The 22,579-nt window shown below is 32.8% G+C and overlaps 1 protein-coding gene across 24 annotated transcripts in view; it reads left to right on the top strand.

The window, feature by feature from the left end:
* Zbtb20 (zinc finger and BTB domain containing 20) overlaps window positions 1–22,579 on the top strand; it is a 793,227-nt gene that overhangs the window by 524,623 nt on the left and 246,025 nt on the right. For 3 of the 24 annotated variants that reach the window (XM_078044180.1, XM_078044189.1, XM_078044190.1), the window contains one exon: window positions 13,525–13,624. The exons of the other annotated variants lie outside the window; for them this stretch is intronic. The gene's annotated coding sequence lies outside the window, so the exon portion shown is untranslated. The remainder of the gene's footprint in view (window positions 1–13,524; window positions 13,625–22,579) is intronic. 24 annotated transcript variants of the gene reach the window in all.

Genomic DNA, 22,579 nt, shown 5'->3' on the forward strand with positions numbered 1-22,579 from the left:
TCAAATGCCAAATGTTTTCTCTGATATATGGAGGCTGACTTATAGTGGGGTAGGGAGGGAGAGCATGGGAGGAATAGATGAATTCTAACAGCCTTTTTAAAGTGTTTGCTAGACCTTAATCTAAAGTAACTCAAAACCTTTCTGTTTATTATATGTTCACAGGAGAAAAGTCACTATATGTGTTCATATGGATGTATACATATGTGTGTGTAACATATTAGAGAAGATTGCTTTGAACCTTAATTTTACAGTATAAAAATTTTGCAGTATAAAATGGCAGTATGGCCACAGGCAAAGTGGATAATGTCTCTTTGTGATCCTGGCTGAATTGTGGCCTCACATGGAAGTTGGCATACTTCTTGAGAGTTTTAATGCAGTTACTGATTACAGTGTCTGAGATTTTACTGCAATTTCCATTTGAGTTAAAACTGATTTTGTCTTCAAAATAAAAGCCTTTAAGAAAAGGGAAAATAATTATTTTTTCCTATGGCAGGAAATCTAAATCCTTTCATTTTATCTCCTAACATAAAAAAAGGAAAGGATTTTCTGAAAAGTTGATGCAAAAACAAAAGCTCTATTGAATGTGTGATCTATGGAACTTTTTTCTTGAAGTACCTGTTAATATCCTAAGTACCCAAGACACAGAGGGCCAGATGCAGAAAAATAATTTATACCAAGGCTTATTATAATTCTAATAAAAAGTCAATTAGGGCTTTGTGAAACCATTTTGCTGCAGATTTTTTTATTTACCCATAAACTTTAAAATCTAAGGAAAAATTTTGTTTGTGGGCATTGACATGATTACTGTATATAAAATGTTGAGATTATATAGTTCTTAATACAGAAAAGTCAACGCACAACTAAGCCATATTTGAACCTTGAAAGAATGATTGCTTTTAATGACAAAGTGTATCAAGGTCAAGACAAGGTGCTCTCAGCAGATGGAAGACTTTTAAAGTAAAAAAAAAAAAGTATCATTTACATTTAAAATACACCGAGTTACACGTGATTTCTAAGGACTACTTGGTTGTTCTAGTTATAACCATGGCTCACATCTAATATAATCATGTGTCAAGTAACTGATTTACCTCTTACATACTTGCCTGGCAGGTGTTTTCTGTAGAAATGCTGGCAAAAAAATGAAGGAGAAAGGCATTCCTCAGTATCTTGTGAAAACCCACTAGATGTCACTACTTTCAGGGGGACTGGAAAGAAAATGTCAGAGGACACATCTGTGCCTTGGCAAGAAATAGATGTCATGTCTCTTTGGCTTTTAACCTTGAATATACTTGGAGAACTGCTTAGGAGACTTTCTTCATGTTTATTTGTGTCTGTGGCTCCCTTACTTTACTTTATTTTGAATTTGTTTTCAGACTGAGTTAGGCAGTGTTTATATTTGAACCACATTTTGTTCAGAAAGTCTGTTGAAGCTATTCTGTATTATGTATCTACCTTAATTTTTTTTAATACAACACAGTGAACTGATTAATGGTACTTGAGTACACAGGTAACAAGGCCTCATGAAGGCTAGCTCTCACCTCCTTAGTAAGGATCTCTGACTGAGTTTTAGGTGCAAGATGCCAGGCCCTTCCCAATCAGAATTATGGAAGTGATTGCCTTCTCTCTTTTCCTATCTCTCATTCTATGTTCTTTCTCCATTCTTATTCTTTCATTCTCTTCCTCCCTTCCTCCCTCCCTCTCCCCCCACCCTCTCTCAATCTTTCTCTTCCCGTTTCATGAAAATTCATTTATCTGTGACATTTAAAGACTCTGTCTGAGAGGTGTCTGGAGCTGTGGCCGGCTGTGTACATCAATAGTTTCAGAGAATCTGGCACTCTGTCAATATTTGGGGGCCTTGATAACTGCACTTAAATGCGGGGCTTGCCAGCCTTCATGCTCTCTGTGCCTCAGTAACAGGTCCCAATGAGTGGATATTAGCATGTCAGATCCTTTCACAAGTGGCAACACCTGGTAGACAGTTTATAGGCATCTTACATGTGTCTCCACCTTTCTGATTGCCTCGTTTATATGTCATTTTTCAAACTATATACAAAAATAAGAGTTTTTTTTTAAAGTACTCTTACAAAAACTGAAGTAAATGACATTATACAATCTGCATTTGGTAGATTTTATAGTACATAGGTGATGGATTATTGGCAGCATATTTTTTAAGTCTCATTTTTAATAATCAAAATGGAGAGAACCACTTTTGCCTTTCCAATTTGCAAACTAATAAAGGACAAAATAGAAAACATAATAAGACTTTCAGCAATTATACATATGGGAGGTTAGGAAAGATAGTATGCATATAGTAAAACAGGTTTGAGGAAAACATTTTAAAATTATATTCTAGGTGGTTTTTATTTGTTGCTTGTTTTGTTTTTATTCTTCCTTAGGCTATGATATTTGGGCCAATTTTTATTTGTATTTTATGATTTAACATATTTTATATGTTTCTTAAGCCACTGGGACTTTTCAGGTGATGTATCCTTAGCTCAAGTTTCAGATTAGTGTAATAATGATTTATATGCATGAAGAAGAAATATTAGTTGGTAAGAAAAATAAATTGTTCTCTGAAACAAAACTATTTACTATTTTTAGACATTTCTCAGTTGTTCTTCTAATATTTCATTGAAATGGCACATTTATAAGTTGAATCCTTAAGGTATTATTTTATCAACTTTCCCATGAACTGCGATAGATAACAACAGTGTATTGGCCTTTCAAGCTCTATAGAGAGACCAATGTTAGGGCAATATGATAATACATCAAGTATATGAACTTTAAAGAAAGGAAAAAAGAAGTTTTCTTTCCTTGATGTGTCTTTGTCTGGTTTGGGTATCAGGGTGACACTAGTCTCAGAATGAGTTTGGAAGGGTTCCCTCAGTTTCTGTTGCATGGAATAATTTGAGGAGTATTGGTGTTAATTATTTTTTTCAAATTATACTAATTTGTTTATTTCATAATATTTTAATAGCCAAGTGATGTGTATTTGTAAACTTTCAGAATGGTGTGCATCATTGCCTAATCTGTTTTTTTTTTTGAAATTTGTATTTGTATTAAATTTATTTTAGCTGATATATAAAAAGATTATAAATATTTATGAGATACCCATGTGATGTTTTAGTGTATATATATACACACACACAAACATTCTGTAATGTTTAAATCAGGACAAACATACCTATCTATTGAAACATTTATCATTTATTTATTTATTCATTATTTGTTCTAATTAGTTATACATGATGGCAGAATGCATCTCGTTTCATTGTAGACAAATGGAACACAAATTTTCCTTTCTCTGATTGTACATGATATAGAGTCGCACCATTTGTCCAATCATACATATACCGAGGGTAATAATGTCCTTCTTATTCCACCATCTTTCCTACCCCATGTCCCCTGTCTCCCCTTTGCCCAATCCAAATTTCTACCATTCGTCCCATGCCCCCTCCCCACATTATGGATCAGCATCCACTTATCAGAGAGAATATCCAGCCTTTGGTTTTTGGGGGATTGGCTTACTTTGCTTAGCATGATATTTTCCAACTCCATCCATTTATCTGCAAATGCCATAGTTTTATTCTCTTTTAATGCTGAGTAATATTCCATTATACATATATATATATCACAGTTTCTTTTTTATTTTTATTTTCTTTTCTTTTCTTTTTTTTTTTTAGTTGTAGGTGAACACAAATCTTTTCTTTTTTTTCTTTTTTTTTTTTTTTAGTTGTAGGTGAACACAAATCTTTATTTTTTTTTTTTTATGTGGTGCTGAGGATAGAACCCAGGGCTTCACATGTGCTAAGCGAGCGCTCTACCCCAGCCCCCACAGTTTCTTTATTCATTCATCTATTGAAGAGCATCTAGGTTGGTTCCAATCTCCAGTAATTAGAGAATGCAAATTAAAACTACTCTAAGATTTCATCTTACTCCAGTCAGAATAGTAATTATCAAGAGTACAAGCAATTATAAGTGTTGACGAGGATGTGGGGGAAAAGGTACACTCATACATTTGCTGGTGCACTGCAAATTGGTACAACCACTCTGGAAATTATTGTGGAGATTCCTTAGAAAACTTGGAATGGAACCACCATTTGACCCAGTTATTTCACTTCTTGGTCTATAAACAAAGGACTTAAAATCAGCATACTATAGTGGTGCAGCCACATCAATGTTTATAGCAGCTCAATTCACAGTAGCTAAACTGTAGAACCAACCTAGGTGCCCTTCAATAGATGAATGGATAAAGAAACTGTGATATTTATATACACAATGGTGTTAATTCTTCTTTGAAGGTCTTGTAGAACTCTGCTGAGAATCCATCTAGTTCTGGGCTTTGTTTGGTAAGCTTTTGATAGCATCTTCTATTTTATTGCTTGAAACTGAGCTGTTTAAACTGTGTAGGTCCTCCTGATTTAGTAGGTTATGTGTCTCTAAAAATTTGTCTACATCTTCAAGATTTTCTATTTTATTGGAGTATAAATTTTCAAAATAGTTTCTAATTATCTTCTGTATTCCAATAATGTCCCTTGTGGTATTTTCTTTCCATTACAAATTTTAGTAATTTGTGTTTTCTTTCTCTTCATTAGTGTGGCTAAGTGTTTATTAATTTTGAGATACCAGTTTTATCTAAGACATCAGGTCATGTTCATACCAAGTAACCTAGGTTTCCAGATATCTAAGAGAATATCCTGTAACTCTTAATGTCTCTTTCTTGGATCCACTGAACCAACAATAACTAAGATTTACTTTGTAAAAAAGGTTGAAACTAAATTTTTGATGCACATATCTTACAATAGAAACCATTGCCTTTGTTCTTTGTGAAGAAATGAACTTCAAAACAGCTATATACTTCCCTACAATAAAATCCCTTTTCCCCCCAATAAGTGTAAAATCTATACTTTTCAGTTTCTGATGATGTAATAATAGCCTGGAAACCATCTGCTTAACCAGTCATAGATCCAGTTACTAGAAAAATGATGGTTGAGTTAGATATGTGAGTCTCTTAGAATTATAAAACTGTGAATAAAATAGACTGGGAAGATAAGAACCAATAAACCTGATAGAAAATGTATACTATGGATTTTTATAGAAAATCTATAGAAAATATACTACACTGGACAAAAATAGAAGAAAGTTTAGACAAAAAAGTAGATTGGAATAAATAATGTCTTTAGAGGAAAGTGCTCTATAAATTAATAAATAGTGCTTATTAATAGCACTGTTGGGTTCAAATTCAATGCAATTTAAAGATAAGTTAGTATAGAAATCAAAACTCATGCCTCAAAGATGCCGTATGGCTAAGTACCCAGGAAGGGTTGCTATCATGCTCAAGTTCAGCTCACTAGTTTGTGGTTCACATTACTTTGATTTTCTCTTCTCTGTCGAATGGAACTTCACTATATGAGAAAATACACCCAAATATAACCATTTAAAAACCTCTCTTGCAAGTTAAAGACACGGAAATATTGCTCCCATTCTATGAAGTATCCTAGGATAGCCCTGGTAAAACTGACTTGCCAGTCCTTTGACAATACCAGGGCATGATGCCCTGCTAATACCTTTTTCTCTCTTAGCCCAACAAGAGCTCAACTGAACTGAGGCAAAGCTAGGGTTGTGAGCTTTCCCCACACCACTAGCAGAGTTTTAATTTAATTTTCCCTCAATTGACAAAATATATTAAAAAATCCCTACCTCCTTATTTTATGCCAAGTACTTCAGAATGCTCAAGAAATGACTAGCAGTGGATCAGAATCAATATGGAGAAATACAGAAGTGGTATACCACTGGAGTCAATCCTGGATTCTTACATTTTCTACCTTGATGATCTAGATACATGTTGTCCAACATTGGCGAACCCAATGTATTTTAAATCGTTGGTGTGGCATTTCAAAATTACAAAACAAAATTAATTTTAATTTGAAATTATATTTTAAGGAGCAGAGAGGGAAGAGTGACACAAAATCACATTAACAACAGGATAACAGAATGCCTAAAGGGCTGTAAATCACAATTTTAAATGTTGACCATAGGGAATGTACATTTCCAAAGTGCAGTGCTCTTATGCACAATGTTCAAATAGCAATAATGAGGGAGGACAATTATTTGAAATGAATACTCAGTAAAAACAGAGATGGGGGCATGTACAGAACGATGTTAAATAAGAGTTATTGTTAGTTTTATTTGGGGGAAAGAAAACCTCAAAAGTGGCAACTCATCTACTTCACTATCATTTATGTAGAAAAATTCATATAGCTATATTGATTTATATGTGCTAATAGCTGCTAAACTAACTCCACACATGCTTGCCTACTTTGCTTCTTTTATGTGAGATTGTCTTCTTTTTCAACAAATTTAAGACACTCCAAGAGTAGGTATGTATTTTTGTTTCCTTTGAATCTTCTTGCTAGTCTTGTACTTTCCACTGCCCATGATGGCTTAGTCAATGTCATTGATGAATTGAAAATAAAGTGTATCTAGCTCTGAGGGCAAGTTAGCATCTAGATATAGGGCACAAGGTTAATCAAGAGTATGATATGTAAAACTAAAATTTAATAACAGTTGCAAAAGTGGAATGTATAAGAAACATACAGAATATAGACATCTCTCCTGTTTCATCTGGACGTAGATTAGACACAATCATGCTGTTCTTTAAGAAAGAATCAAAGACACTGAGGGTTTTTTGTTTGTTTTTGTTTTATCTTAGGAAAAAAAAAAGAGGCTTAAGGTAGTGAGCTACTCCCAACCTTCAAGCAAATTATGGAAAGAAAGAATGAGACTTTCTCTCTTCTTCATAGAAGCTCCATAGTAATAAAATGTGCTTATTATACTGCAACAGAAAAACTTTAAATTTGACAGTGAGGTGGGTACTTGGGCTTCTAAACACCAAAAGGAGAGTGGTGGGATTGTCTTCTATGAAATTCTTTAGTTTAAGAAGATAGACTCATATCTTTCTGGAATGGCCTAAAATGTGGCAGGGAGAAGGGAAAAAAAATGACATTTTTCAGTAGTGTTTTTGTTTTCTTCCCCGTCTTCCCTAAAGCCACTTTATTAAAAAGCAAAAAAATTGCCCAAAGTCACCAGGACTTTTAAATGTACTTAACCACAGTGAGGGTAATAGAAATGCCACCAACATTTTAGTGGAGAATAACACCATTTCCATCGTTTCCCACAATAATTGATTTCTACAAACATGAAATTGTAGTTGCAGTTGCTAAAAAAAAAAATTATGAAGAAAGGATTAGAACATCTTGTTTAAGATTTTTTTTAAAAAAATGTGCAGTAGACTTTTAGTGGAAAATTCATCATGTTTCATTGTTTTTTTGTTGTCAATATTTGGAGTCAAACCAATTACCATTATACTCAAACCATTCCCTTCCTATGGCATTAAATATTTTTTATTTATCTCTGAAACTATGAAGCCAATTGTGTTGGTGGTATTTTGCTATAAAATAAGGAGAGAGGCCCACAGATTGTAAATAGAGAAAAAGCCTAAATTCAAATATTTATTTAGACTAAACTGCCAAGTTCTTTTCCAGGAATTGAAGGTACACAGGTACATACATTTCTATTGCTAGAGTGCTCACTGATTAGGAGGAGAAACTGATGGGGAAACAGATAATTACCATACAGAGTGATTGGTTATAGAAAGAGATCTGTGCAAGATGCTGTGTAGGATTGCCTGGAACATTTCTGGCTTAAGCCTCATAGTCTTGGTAAAATCATCATAAGGCCCTTGCAAACTTCAAAAATGTCCCTGATTGAACAATAAATTATATGGCCTATAAATAGCCATATCAAATAAAAATCCGCCTGTGGTTGTCAGGGAAGATTTTTTGCAGAATGGGACAAAAATAAAAAATATTAAGAATGCTTTGCCATATACATTCCCTCTATCCAAATAGAAGAGAGAAAAAGGGAAGACTGACTAGCTTTCCTTTTTCTTAGAGAGAGGTAGAGTCAGAATTTGGCACAGATTGGGTAAGGGGAGTGGGAGAAGACAGGACATCTATACCCAGTTTTTGATATGTGGTATGAACAAAGATTGTCATTAAATGAACAATTAAGCTATTAATTCCCTGAGGTGCTCAAGACTGAAAAGTAGGATAAGAAAGAACTAGAAGCAATAAGGGGCCAGGGAGAAATTAAGGTTCAATATAAGGAAAAGGAGTTTTTACAAAGAGAAGTGTCTGACAGTGTTATGGAACTACCTGTGACATGGAATGCCATGCCCTTGGTAATGTTGAGCAGATGCTGAATGGAGCAGTCTTGGGCACCAGATCATGACTCAGACCACTGATTATGTAATGTCCTTTGCCATGTCATTACCGTGTGAGTTTATGATTCTACACGCATCAGGTATTTTTAAGTAGCTTTTAAAAATTCTGTATTTGGGATAGAGACTCCAAAAGTTAAAAATGAAGAAATGCCATTGGAAAAAAAAAAAAGCTGCTTGAGCTAAAATCTCTTGTTATATATTCTGAACACACATTAAAAAGCATCCAGGGAACATAAAGCAGATCTCACTGAGCTCATAATTTGCCACTCATACAAGGTAAACAGCCTCTAGACACATAATATTCAGGAGACATGCCTCACTTAGAGGTTTTCACCACTTGGGCACATGTTCATTTTAAGATGGGATAGCTGCAAAGTCTTTCCTACCAGTTTGATTTGCATAACTCTGAGTTATACAAATGGGACTGATGGCAAAGCTATCATTAAAGAGGAACAAAGAAGAAAACTGAACAAAGGATATATTCTGTGCAAAGTTTGAAGTTTAGACTGTTTCAAGGGTCCTTGTCATGGTAAGAAAGATGTCCACCTCACCACCACCACTACCACCTAAAAAGAATAGCAGACAAGTGACAAAAGGAGGCTCTTGGTAACATGGGAATTAAGAGAAGGGTAAACTAATGCTATACACATAAAGAGGGAGGAGAGAGTTGTTGTGGACACAGGCAATGCCCCCAACACCCTGCACAGAGATTTGTGATCAGGTTAGAGTCACTTTACCCCTTCCCCAGTGCATTAGAGAGGAATGGATCAGGCCTGACATCTTAAAGCTCAGCTTTTCCAGAGGCCTAAGAAGGAGGGCAACACAGATAGAGCCAGGTTCTTCTTGCTGGCCTTTTTATATCCAATTCTTTAATTTCTACATTTACAAATTAAAATGTTTTCCATTTAAATCCAAGAGAAAAGCTTCTGAAGGCAGTGAAAATCACTCTAGTTCTTTAGTGGTTAAGAGTATATGGGCTTTGGAGTGAGGGAAAACTAGTTTTGAATCTATGCAACTCACATATTTATAGTTAAGTATTTAAATCCCTAAGTTTTAGTTCCACATTTGAAAAAAAAAATGAGAATGGATATACCATAAAGCTGTTGTGAAAAGATTGAATTACACATGTAGATTGTGCAGCATGTGTGGTATCTGGCAAAGGATTATTAACAATAAAAATTTTATTCAATAAGGACTATTAGTTTTTGCTGTAATATTCTCTAATCATCCATTCAAAGCTCTGCCTCATCTTACATTGCTGCTTTTTGTCTGTTTCTTCACATTCGGGTTCCAGTTTGACTTGCTTCCCAGATAATACTGCCCCTGCTTCAAAAACTCTTGGCTCCTATGTTCTTTGTTATACCTAGAATTATTTGCAAATTCAATACCAACAATAGACAAAAATTTTAAATCCAAAAAAGAATACATGACATTTGAAGAGCACGGTTCTTAAGTTCTAAAGATATTCTTTATCCTTTATGACACTAACCCTGAGACTATGCATGTCAAGTGAAGAGGGAACAAGGATTGTATTATTGTTTTCTAGCCTCATAGGAGGTTAAAATGACTTAGCAAAAGTAACTGGATGGCCTAACATGAAGAATCTTAAATTCTTTTTAAAATATATTTATTTTTTTAGTTTGTAGATGGACACAATATCTTTACTTTTATTTATTTAGTTTATGTGTTACTGAGGATCAAACCCAGGGCCTTATGCGTGTGAGGCAAGTGCTCTATCACTGAGCTAAAATGCCAGCCCAAGAATCTTGAATTCTTGATTCCAAACCTGCCAGGTCTCCTTTCCCTTCATTTTACAAAGTCATCCTAAAGAGGATGATACTAAGTGTTATTCTTATATGTTCATTTTTATTACACAGCTAAGATGCTTTCTGGATTTGTATTGACCCCCTAATATTACCCTTATAACACAGGGAGAAATCTGTAATTCCTTGTTCAATAGCCAAAGCCATCCTGTCACCAAAACTATCATATGTTAGATCACATGTCAGTGTCTGCAACCTAGCCAGGCCTTAGCTCTCAGGATCTACTTGTTACAAGTGAGTTTATGTGCCTTGAAGCATATGGCCTTGATATATGATACCAGAGCAAAAGAGCAAGGTATTTCAAGCTGGCCACAATTTTATTGACTCTCACAAGCTTGCTTTGTAGTTGTTCCAATAAACTAGATGAGAAATTTCTGATGCTCCAAGCCATCCAGTGTTCAGGACTCCATTTCATGATTCAGAGTCCAACAAAACAACTCAAGAGTGCTGTTGTGTGACACTGTGACCACAAGGATAAATAATTGCTTAGTAATTCTTTTTGAGGCAGAAAATTCTAAACATGGAGGAACCATTTCCCCTTAATGGGAGCCAGAAATCCTATGAGTGCTTGAAATGGCATTCACAAGTCTGAATGGTAAACAGATAAAAACAGGAGCGCACCAGTTGCACAAATGACTTGCTTGTCACAAACTTGTCATTGCAGTAATCTAACATTTCTTTCACAGAGCCCGACGGAAAGTATGGAACAAACAGGCCCTGCTGACGTTTTGGCTCTGTTAAGCCTTCCTCCAAGCTAAAGCATCTGCAGCATCTTCCTGTTCTAGACCCTTTATCTGCTGAAGTTAGCTGATACTGTACATGTCAAAGAAATGTTTGACTATTGCATTAACAAGTTGATGACAAGCAAGTTATTCCTGCAATTGAAATACTGCTGCTTTTTAGCAGGCTGCCATTTTGACCTTCATTTTATTATAAAGAAGAACCTTAACAGAGCAAAGCACTGGGAAGATACCAGCATTGTTGGCCCAGGCTTGTGCAGGTCAACAAAGACCACCTATCTGGTCATAGGTGTGGTGGTATAGTGAGCATACTAGGCAATTCCATCAAGTTATGAATGGGATTTCCTAGTAAAATATAGATGTTTTGAATACATTGGACTATCCCAAGGATTGCTCTTGGAAGGGTAAAATCAACTACACAAAAGTTCATTTTCTTTTGCTTTCTTTCTACTCCATACCCCCACACAAGTGCATGCACATACACATTTATCAAATGTTAATGGCTGGGACACTTAAATGAAAATTGTATATTCCCACTATATACATTGTTTTGCCAGTTCTTGCTGTTCCTCCTTATTGGTGGCCTCCCCTACCCTACTTCTCATTTGGCATAGTATCTAGAACATCTTAATCTAATCAGAGACATGCCCTTATCTCCTGAAAGGCAAGTAGGTAGCGCCCTCACAGAAACCTCAGGCAGCCCTCCCTAAGACCTCCCTAGTTCATCCCAACCTCAGCTGCCAGCAGGGAGTGCTCACACACTGTGTAACTGTTGACTCTTGTCTGAAGAGTCCTCCTCCCCTGGGGGACCCACCCTCAGTGGGTCCCAGCCTTATCAACCTACAGAGCCTGGCTGGAGCCTGTAATAGGAGCTTGCCTATGGCCCACCCTGCTAAACATTCTGCTTTTGTTGGTGCCATAGGATATCAGCACTTGGAACAATGGAGCATTTGCCCTAAGACTGTGGCCTTTTCATAATACTGAGCTTCTCTTATTCACCAGGGTGTCAGGTGCCTTGTATTCTTTTTAGACCCTTCAGGTCTGTTCAGGGTACACTGATGCTGTCTGGTCTATTTTAAATATTAACATGAAAAACTTTCATTCTCTGACTTAAGTTTTGGCTAGTACCACAGATGCTTTCATTTTTAAAAGTCTTGTGTAAAAATGATTATCATTGTTCAGCCATGAGAGCCAAATTTCTTGCCAAAGTGGTGTAGGCTTTAATTTTCTTTTAGACTTGGCAAACTGACCACAATACTGTCTCCCAGATGAATGCTTTACTCCCATCCCAAATATCTCATGCTGTAATCTATACCTCCGCTTTATGGAACAACTACCTCAAAGGACAGGTGGAAAGGGTGTGAGAAGAGGGCCCAGTTCTTCATACAGTTAAGGACATTGTCTCTGGAAAAGGAAGTGAGGATAGTTCGAGGCAGCAATTGAAGGTTTCTCAAAAGAAAATATGTGAATGAACAATTTGAATTTTAAATAGAGTTTTACTGACTTTTTCTTTCTTTTTAAAGTTCCTAATAGGATTTCCATAATGATTTTGTGTTTTCTTTCTTAATAGAACTTAAATGGCAAAGAAATGATATGTTATTTTTGATTCAGAAATAAACAAAAATCTTTTTTATGGGAACTCTCTTTTTAAATACACATTAGGAAATAGATAATGGGGGGAGGTGTTTTCTCTTCCTATTCAGGGGAGAGCTAATTAGTGTATATGCTTGTGTTTTTAATATTTATTTATTTATTTGATTATGTATTTATTTTAAGAAAGTAAGAAAAGAAGAAAAACACCTCTTATACTAAAGTAAATTCATTGGATTCATAGAAATTTCGGGCATAAAAGTGTTTTGAGCAGACTGACTTTATATCACACTCTGACTTGAGAAATCTGGATACTAAGATCCAAAGATATTTAATAAAATGAACCAACATATACAATAGGCTTGTGGCAAAGCAAGGCCTAAAACAAGGGCTGACTTTCAATTCATGCAACACCCCTCAGAGATTACATTACATTTTTAAACCTTTCTTTTAAACAAAGTCTCATTTCAGTAATTTGCATTGTGTGCTTAAGTCTAATAGGGCAGTTGCTGTTACAGTAACTAGGACTTGGTACCGGCTAAGCTAAGGAATGTACATTTGAACAGACTGAAGATTTTTTTTTTTCTTAGTTGTATTTTATCTGAGTAGTGTAAGGAATCTTTATTATTTCAATTATTTTTTTTCTTTTAAAAGACTTCAATGAAACACTTATTCTGTTACCATCTTGTACAAGAAAACATTTTTTTAAATAGGTCTGTTCTTTTAATAAGTATTCATTTAAGTAGGTCATATTCTAACATTCTTGGAGATAAAAAAAATTATCAGATTAGCAGAAATCTGTGTTTATTTCTCCCACTTTTAGCTATGTTTGAATTGGTCCTTGTAATTGTTAGTTTCAACAAAACACTGATTAAGTCAAAACATCAATGTTTTTGTTTGTTTGTTTAGGTTCTTTTTGTTTAACACCAGAAGAAAATAAAATACACATTTACCTTATCACAGCTATGATAATTATATACTCTATTTTTAATTTATGCAAAACTTATTTTTGAGGGTTTTCTTTTTGTTTCATTTCTCTGTTTTTGCATTTTCCAAACATCTGTACTGTGGCTGGTGGCAAGAGTAGCAGTGGCTGGCACTTTTCCTCCACATTGTGAGAGAAAGAGAATTGGCTGGAATAAAACCTTGCTTTCCATATGGTCAACTTGAAATGCAGCATTGAAAAGGTATCGTCTCTTTTTCTTCTCAGAACCCAGAGGTGAAACCCATGAGCAAACAGAAATATTAATGCCAATTCACCTGTTGATTTATATCAGAAAAGACCTTGGCAATGCATCTCCGATATCATCAATTGAAAAACTTAAATAGATGATCTTTGTGTAGTGGTAACATCTGTCTATATCAATAAATTACACTTCTGGTCACTTGTTTAAGAAAGCCTAAAATTCTATACAATGCTAAGAAATGAATTGAAACTTTTGCTTTTGATTCACTTTGTAAATATACTTGCTGTGAAGTACTTATTACTTTGGATCTATTGTTAGTGACAGTAGAGAAAAGATGACACTACTGCTTTCCTTACCTAATTCTAGTAAGGAAGAATGCAGTCTTTGTCTTAAAAAATATTTTTTTAACACAAAATATTTCAAACACATAAAAGTATAAAGAATCATATAAAGATCCAGAACCCAGGTTCAAAAAATTTTAATTATTTGGAATATTTGTTTCTGAATCTGTTTCCATCCTTTATTATTCCATCCTAAGTTACAGTGTGACAAACTAAATGTGTAGACTGCTGAGTTTAAGATAATGCCTATGTGACAATTCCAAACCCAAGATATAGAACATTTATAATACCTAGGAAGAGTCCTTGTGCTCTCTTCTACTTGATATTCTCCAAAGCTTTAACAAAAAGTTAAAAACAAGCAAAACTATTCTGATCTCTATTATCATGAGTTAGTTTTATGTAAGTTACATGCTATACTTATATTACTAAAATTAATTTATTGATTCTCTCATTGTTGGACACTATTTTCAGTGTTTTCTGTTGACAAACAAATTAATATTTTTATGCATATATATACAGCAAGGTGGGATTGCTAAAAATTAAGAAATATGCATTTTTTGAACTTTACTAGGTATTAAAACATTCTCTTCAAAGTGATAGGATAGTACCAATTTATATTCTCATTAGCAATCTGAGAGATTTCCCATCTGAAATGGTCAGATATAAAAACTTTTATCGTTTTAATAGGGATTAGTGTCTTTTTTTCCATTTATAAGCCATTGGGATTTCCTCTTATGTGCTGCCTATGTATGTCTCTTGCTTATTTTTCTATTGAGTTATTAGTTTTGCTGTCACTATTTTGAAGGTTTTTGCTTTGTTTTGTTTTGGCATCAGTTGTTGTTATAGTATTCCAGATTCTTTTTCCTTTAGGCCTTAGAGAGGACAAATATCTTTTCCCAAAATTTGTAGTTTGTATTTTAAATGTATCTTTAATAACATTAATGTTTTAAAAACTTCTAATTTTAATGGTTATTGATATTTTCCTTTATGGTTTGTACTTTTATGTCATTTAAGAAATCTTTCCATATGCCAAGGTCATAAAGCAAACTTCCAATATTTTCTTCTAACAGTTTTTAAGTTTTGCACTTTATATTTAGGATCTTTATTTCATCCATTGTACTGTTTTTCTATCCCTGTATTAATACCATAGTGCCGTGGTTACCATTATTTTATAATATTCTTGCATTGTTTTTTTAATTGATTGTTCCAAACATTACAGAGCTCTTGATAAATCATCTTTCATACATTTGACTCCATTGGGTTTTGAACTCCCATTTCTACCCCAAATACAGATAGCAGATTCACATCTGTTACATACTCACATTTTTACCTAATGGCATATTAGTGACTGTTGTAATCTGCTACCTTTCCTATCCCCTAAGATATCTCTACCTTGTTTCTTTTTAAAGTTCTCTTAGCTCCTCTTGGTAATTTGCTGTTTGGTATGAATTCAGAGTCAGTCAAGTTTGTCAAAAGCCCTGCTGAATTTTATTTGTAATTACATTAATTTTAGAGAATAATTTGAGAGGAAAATTAATATTTTTGTAATGTCTCTTTCTGCCCATTGACTACATCCCTGTACTTATTCACATCTTCCTTCATGTTATCTAATAAGTTTTGTAATTTTCACCATAAAGGTGTTCAACCTATTTTGTTAAGTGTTGTCCTATATAACTTAGAAGTTTGTGCTATTATGTACAGAATCAGTTTTCCATTTCACTAATTATTAATTATGGTTATTATTGGTATATATTCAGCAATCTTATTTCTTCTGGTAATTCTTGTAAGTATCCTACATGAACATGTATATCATTAACAAATAATGACAACTTTTCTCTTAAATTCCAATTCATAAATATTCAATTTATCTTTCCTGTCATATTACATTATTAAACTTTTACATTTTATTAAATAAAAGTAGTAATATTAGAGCTATCTATTCTGTTTCTTAGTTTAATGGAACTATTTTGGAACTGTAATGTTTGTTTGGCACTTTTCCTCCACATTGTGAAACAGAAATCAAAATTTCTATGGTGAAGGAAGAACCCATAATCCATTTATACCTTGCTAGAAATTTTTAATCAGCAATAATAATTAAATTTTATCAAATACATTTCTACATCAATAATATAAAATATTTTCCATTAGTATGCTAATATTGTGTACATTAATATATTTTCTATATTAAGAAAATTAATATTAACATTCCTATATTCTTACATTCTTGGAAGAATTTTTCATTGAAAAAAAATAATTTTTAAATATTTTACATAGTATATTTGCATTGATGATTATCTCTTAATTTTCATTTTTAAAAATCATTACTGAACAATTTTGGTGTTGGGGTGATACTAGCATTTTAAAATAAGTTGAGTAACATTTCAGTTTTTTATAATTTTGAAACCATTTTTACACTACAGGGATTACCTAGCAATAAGAGGGGCTTCATAATTAGAGATTAAAGTAGTAAAAATATTATCCCTAATATTATTTATCTGAAACTTCTCCCTTCTTTATCTAATTGATAGATATTTTTATATTTCATTTACTTTTTTCAAAAACTGGTTTTGATTTTGCTTATTTGATTTTGCATTACTTTTTGCTTTTATCAACATATGTTCTTCTATAACAATTTTAGATCATTTTTATTTTTCTAGATTCTTGCGTTGAATTATTACTCATTTATTTCAATACGTGTTAGTAGCTTTTAAAATGAACTTCAGAAATATTACTCTAAGTTTCTCATTGGTTGTATATTGTATTTTGATGTGTAGTTTTGTTATATTTTAAATAGTTTTTATTGACCATTATAATTTGTTTTTAATGTTTGAGTTACTTGGAAGTGTATTTTTTGCTTTCTAAACATATTTGCTCAATTTTTATTATTGATTCTAAATTTAAATGCACTGTAATGAAGCTGGGCAGTGTGGCTCATATTTAAAATCCCAGCTATTCAAGAGGCTGAGGCAAAGCATCAGATCCAAAGTTCAAGTCAGCCTGGGCAACTTAGTGAGACCCTGTTTCAAAGTAAAAGATAAGAGTCTAGGGACATAGCTCAATGGCAAAACAAACTTGGTTTCAGTCCGTAGTACCAAAAGGTGGGGAAAAATACAGCATTGCAATGAGAAAATGTGTTTTATGTGGTTTTAATTGGAGAAAATGTCTTTTGAAATTTCTTTTATGATTTTATCTAGTATCTACATTTTACTGTTGGTCTTGAAATGTTTAGGTGGCTTACTTGTTCCTGTAATGCTCATTATAAAATATTTATATGTATTTTAATTATGTATATTTCTAATAAAAATTAAATCTACTTTTTAATATTTTGGACACTCAATATAAACAAGATGCTTAGGTTTTTTATCTGCCTATTAAATATCAATGTTGTCCAAATAATTATTGGAGCTTTAGTTTTATCTATTTGTTTTTAATCATATAGAAAAGTGGTTATCATTGATTTCTGAAATCAACGCTTGATTATATAGTTACATAACTTAGGTATTACTGTGCCCACTGTTACTCTTGAATCCTATAGCTTCTTTTCAGGGTCCACTTATTTTTATTGTTAAATTACCCTTTTTTTTTAGTGAGGACCCTGGGTAGTACTATCTTTTTGGATGTCTAAAACTTTTATTTTGTATTTTATCTTTAATAACAATTTATATGAATATTTTTGTTCAGAATTTTGAAGATGATATTCAATTTTATCTGTAACCCTTACTCTGTCAACTCTTACCTTAGATAAATCTGCTATCAACCTATTCTTATCTATTTATAGGTAATCTGCTTTTTCCTCTGGAAGCTCTTAAGAGTTTGTCGTGTAGTTTCTCTTAAATGTGACTGGTTGTAAATTTATTTAGGATTATTAGTCATGTATTCAGGATATACTTGTGAATGACAGCACTCCAATTCTGCAAAATTCTAAGCTGTTGTCTTTTGCCTGATTGTTTCTTTGTCTTTACCTCCATTTTCTTCTTTTGGAATTCTGATAAAATATATATGGATGTTTCCTAATCAGTTTACCATATCTCAATAGCTATTTCATTTTCTAAAAATCTAGTTTACCTTCTGTGATTTTTCTAAACAGATTTCTTTAAACTACTTTTTAATTCAATTCTCTTCTTGAAACTACTTTAGGTTACCCCATTATTGCACCTTTAATGTCAAGGAACATCCTTTGAAATTTTCTGATTGATTGGTCTTAATTGCCTATTCTTATTTTATTACTATTTTTGTCTAATAATAACATTTTATAGGTATGATTATTTTATCTCTTAGCATCTCAAACATACTCAAGTTAATTTCTTAAAATCAAATTCCTTAGGAGTAAATGTTCTGCTTATTGATTTTGTTGGTTTTCTTAGCATTAGATTTCTTGCTATATTTTAGAACTTTTTTTTTTACAAAGTGGTGTAGTCATGTGCTGGCAAATGCCTATAATTCCAGCAGCTTAGGAGGCTGAGGCAGGAGGAACATGTTTTCAAAGACAGCCTCAGCAACTCAGTGAGGTGCTAAGCGACACAGTGAGACCCTGTCTCTAAATAAAATATAAAAAAGGGGCTGGGGTTGTGGCTCAGTGATTGAGTGGTCGAGTGTCCCTGGGTTCAATCCTTAGTACCAAAAAAAAAAAAAAGAAAAAAATATATCTTACAGTTACTGTTGATCATAAGACATTTTTTGTTTTGTCTCTTATTTCCTTTTCCCCTTTTCTTTATTCACACATCCCTTTCTAGTGATTTACAGTTGCTTGTATTTGTATTGTTTAATTCCTAGGCCCAATCCAAATCTTAATAGCAGCAACTCTCATCTTCATTTCTTTAAGAACATTTGATCTTAAGATGTATCTCTAACTTTCCACCTCTCAATTTACATAGCAGCTGAGCTTTGTAATGTTTTGAACAACCAATAATTTAAAAAAAAGGTTATAACTAGAAAATGGCAGGAATAACATTTCAGTTCTGTTTTCCCTACTATGAAAATTAGTTCCCTTTCACTGCTAGCCTATGATGAAATTCTGTGTATGTCTTTGCATGTGTGTGTCTAACTTATATTGAATTTAGTAGATAAATTAAATGAACTAATTACTAAATTATTACTATTTTGTTAAAAACTATATCTACTTCTACCTCAAATTTTATTTTATATTTTTCTGTGCCTTGATGCTTCACTGGTCTTTTCTTTTTCTCTCTCTTCCAACTCTCCTTTGCGCTCTCATCTTTTGCTTTTAGTATATGACCGTAATTATTTTTTTTTGTTTGCTATCAGTCTAACGATCTGGAAGTTTTAAAGCATAATTTATTCTTCTAGTAATGATTACTGTTATTTTTCTTTAAAATTACTTAAGGCCTAGGTTTTTATTTTTCAGCATTAAATAAATTGTATACTGTATTAAATGAGAAATTTAAAATGGTGTTTCTTCATTCATCTCCTCCTATCACGCAACTTCTCATTTTTTGTTCTAATACATCATGTCAGGTATAAAATATTATTAAATTTTATTTATTTAGCAATAAAGAGGATGACCACAAAATGATAGGTCACTTTTTGTGATAGTAGAGAGCTTCCAATAAAAAGTAGATGCTTAATATTTATTGAACTTCAAATGAATGGACATGTTTCATGTAGACACCCATGCACACAGAGAATGAGAATGTAGCTACAATCTCTTTAGTCTTTACTGGACAACCTACCATTTTATTTAAAACTTGTATTTTGTAAAATGTTGAACCACCATAAAATTTAATAAATACTCTGTCAATTCTTTCATCAGACAAACACATACTTTGTGAGCCAGTCCTCTGTAATCAATGACCTTCCATTCAATTTAATTTCATGCATACCTATTTCTACATTTGCTCCTCCTGCACCTACCCCACCCCCACATATAATAAATATATTTAGTGAGTTCCATTTCCAAATTAGTGCTTACTGTTAAGTTTTCATTTGGCAAATGCTATGAGATTTTTGAATATGAAGTCGTGATTAAATAGTAATAATTGTATAATTAAATGGCTATTAGCCCGTATTCTTCTGGAATAGCTCATGTTGCTTACTATTTAAATAGAATCATTTGAAGTAATTCTTGTTTTATTTTTGAGTATAGTTCTTAAATCCTCAACTATAGTCCAAGGAAATTCTTTATGTGAGTTTTTTTTTTTGAAAATGGAGTTTTTCATTGATATCGAGAAATGTAGTGATGATCTATAATATGCTAGAATAAAAATATTGTGCTTTTATTGTAGCAAAAATAGATTAAATACAACAGTATAGACTGAGGGAAAGCAAAGTATAAACTGGGTCTTTTGCTGATGTGCAGATTTTATGGAAATTTACATGACATATTTGATTGATTGATTTATAAGAAGTACATATTATTTGTATTATAAGAACACTCAAGCCTCTATGTGGTATGATTTTAATGATCTTTTATACATAACAACAGATTGAAATTAAACTGTCTTTCTAGCTGTTTCTATTCTTTAAATTATAAAAATGATTTTTATTATTCTCTACTGGAAAGCCATTGAACTGAGAATCAGGAAACTTGGTTTCTAGTCCTAGTTCCGTCATTTAACCAGCTCTGTACCCATGGGTAATATATTGAACTCTTTAGACCAGTTTTTTTCTTTAATAAATGTAGAGTTGGTATTCATGCTTTGTAAACCCTCTTCCATTATTTGTGTTTCATTATTCTGCATTGTGTCTGTATGTCTGTATATAGAAATGCCCACATATAAAAACATAACTGATTATAGGTCCAATATAGCAATAACCTAAGTTATTCCACAAGACTTATAAGGACATACCAAAGAATGGGATGAATGTTTCTCTGAACAAGGAGATTGAATTTTGCCAAAAAATGAATAACTGGGATTAGAATAGACATGATAAGAGCATTATTTTCAAAAGCATTATTAGGCACCTTTATGTAGAATGGATCACAATGGAAGAAATCCGAAATACAAACCAGGCTGACCTGATACTATGGTTCATGGTAAGGTAAGGAAAGTTCAGTCCATAGTGTTACAATCAGAGATGAAGTAGAATCAGAAGATTCAAAGAAACTGTGATACGTATTAGCTCAAATAGAATTTTTTAATTATGAAAGAATAAAAATTTCTAACAAACATGAAAAAGTACCATAACTCACTAGCACTCAGACTTGATTTATTTAAAAAAAAAATTCAATGCTGGTAAGTGTGCAGTAAAACCGGCACTCATATAATAGTGGGAGGTATGTATTGACACAAAATTCTGCAAATTAATCCAGCATTATATTATCGAGAACTTGTCTTTAAAAATGCATTTTCTGACCCAATAATTTCACTTCTAGTCATCCTATCTGTAGAAAAGGGATGTCAAACAAAGATTTATGTACAAAAAGGTTCATCACAATGTCATTCAAAAGAGAAAAATAATTTTAAATATCCAAAATCAGAAGTATTATTAAGCAAATTATTGTCCATCCATATATCATTGCACATCATTTATACATAAATTTGATAGTCCTTAAACATATTTTAAAGAATTTTTTTTACTAGGAAATGCTTATGAAATAATGTAAGTAAAATACCTGGTTAAAAAGAAACAAACGTATATATAACATGGTCTCAAGTTACAGAAATCAAAGAATTTGACTATGATGAAAGGGAATACATTAAAATATGAACAGCAGTTATCTCTAATGGTGGAATTGATATTTTATTTCTTCTTTTGTTGGACTTTTAGATGTTCTAAAAATATCCTAATGGTGAGAAAATTTTCAGCAAACAGCAAATAATCTAAATAATGAATCCCAAATTTGATAATAATTCAATTTGAGAAAAGAATACATGTCAAATTCCAATTTATTCAGCTTCTAAAATAGAAGGATATATAGATTTTCAGTTTCCCCAACCTAAACTGTATGATTTTGTTTTCATAGCCTACTGATTTTTTAGTCTCTCATTTTCTTCTTTGGATCTTTGTACCAGCACCATACTGACCAGCTTCCACTCTGACATTCCAAAACCTCATTTTCCTTAGAACTTCATTTTATCACTTCTGCCATTAATGTGCTCAAACCATATTTGCACGAATATGAGATCATCTTGTCTTATCACACAGGAAGTAGTCTTTCTAGATAATTCCATGTTTCCAATTGTCTTTAACTTTTTAATTTCTCCGATTATAAAGAATTTTTAATCTTAATAGCATTTTTAGTAATTGAAAAAGATGAAAATGAAGCAAGAAACACGGACAATATGTTGCTTAAAATCACTTATATTGGGTAGAATTGGGTACTACCGATAAATTTATTAAGTACCATTCTCAAAATAGACTCTCAGCCTGTTGCTTTTCTATGTAAAAATGAATAAACAATAACTTACCTGGCTCTGTATCCAGAAATTTGGACAAAAGAAACCCACTTGGTGAGAATGAATCACATAAACTTTAATTGTTCAAAATAAACAATAACTTTAGTCTGCTTTTTTTCTAAAAATCTGTATAAGTAAAAACATAATCTTTAAAATCCAAATTCCTTTCACTATCCAGTGGCAAAGTGCTAGAGTAAAAATTTCCAGACTTCACCTTCTTTCCTTTCTGCTAGGAGAATGAACCAGTCCCCCTTCTT

This window comes from Ictidomys tridecemlineatus, chromosome 3 (assembly GCF_052094955.1).
Source record: "Ictidomys tridecemlineatus isolate mIctTri1 chromosome 3, mIctTri1.hap1, whole genome shotgun sequence".
Taxonomy (NCBI): Eukaryota; Metazoa; Chordata; class Mammalia; order Rodentia; family Sciuridae; genus Ictidomys; species Ictidomys tridecemlineatus.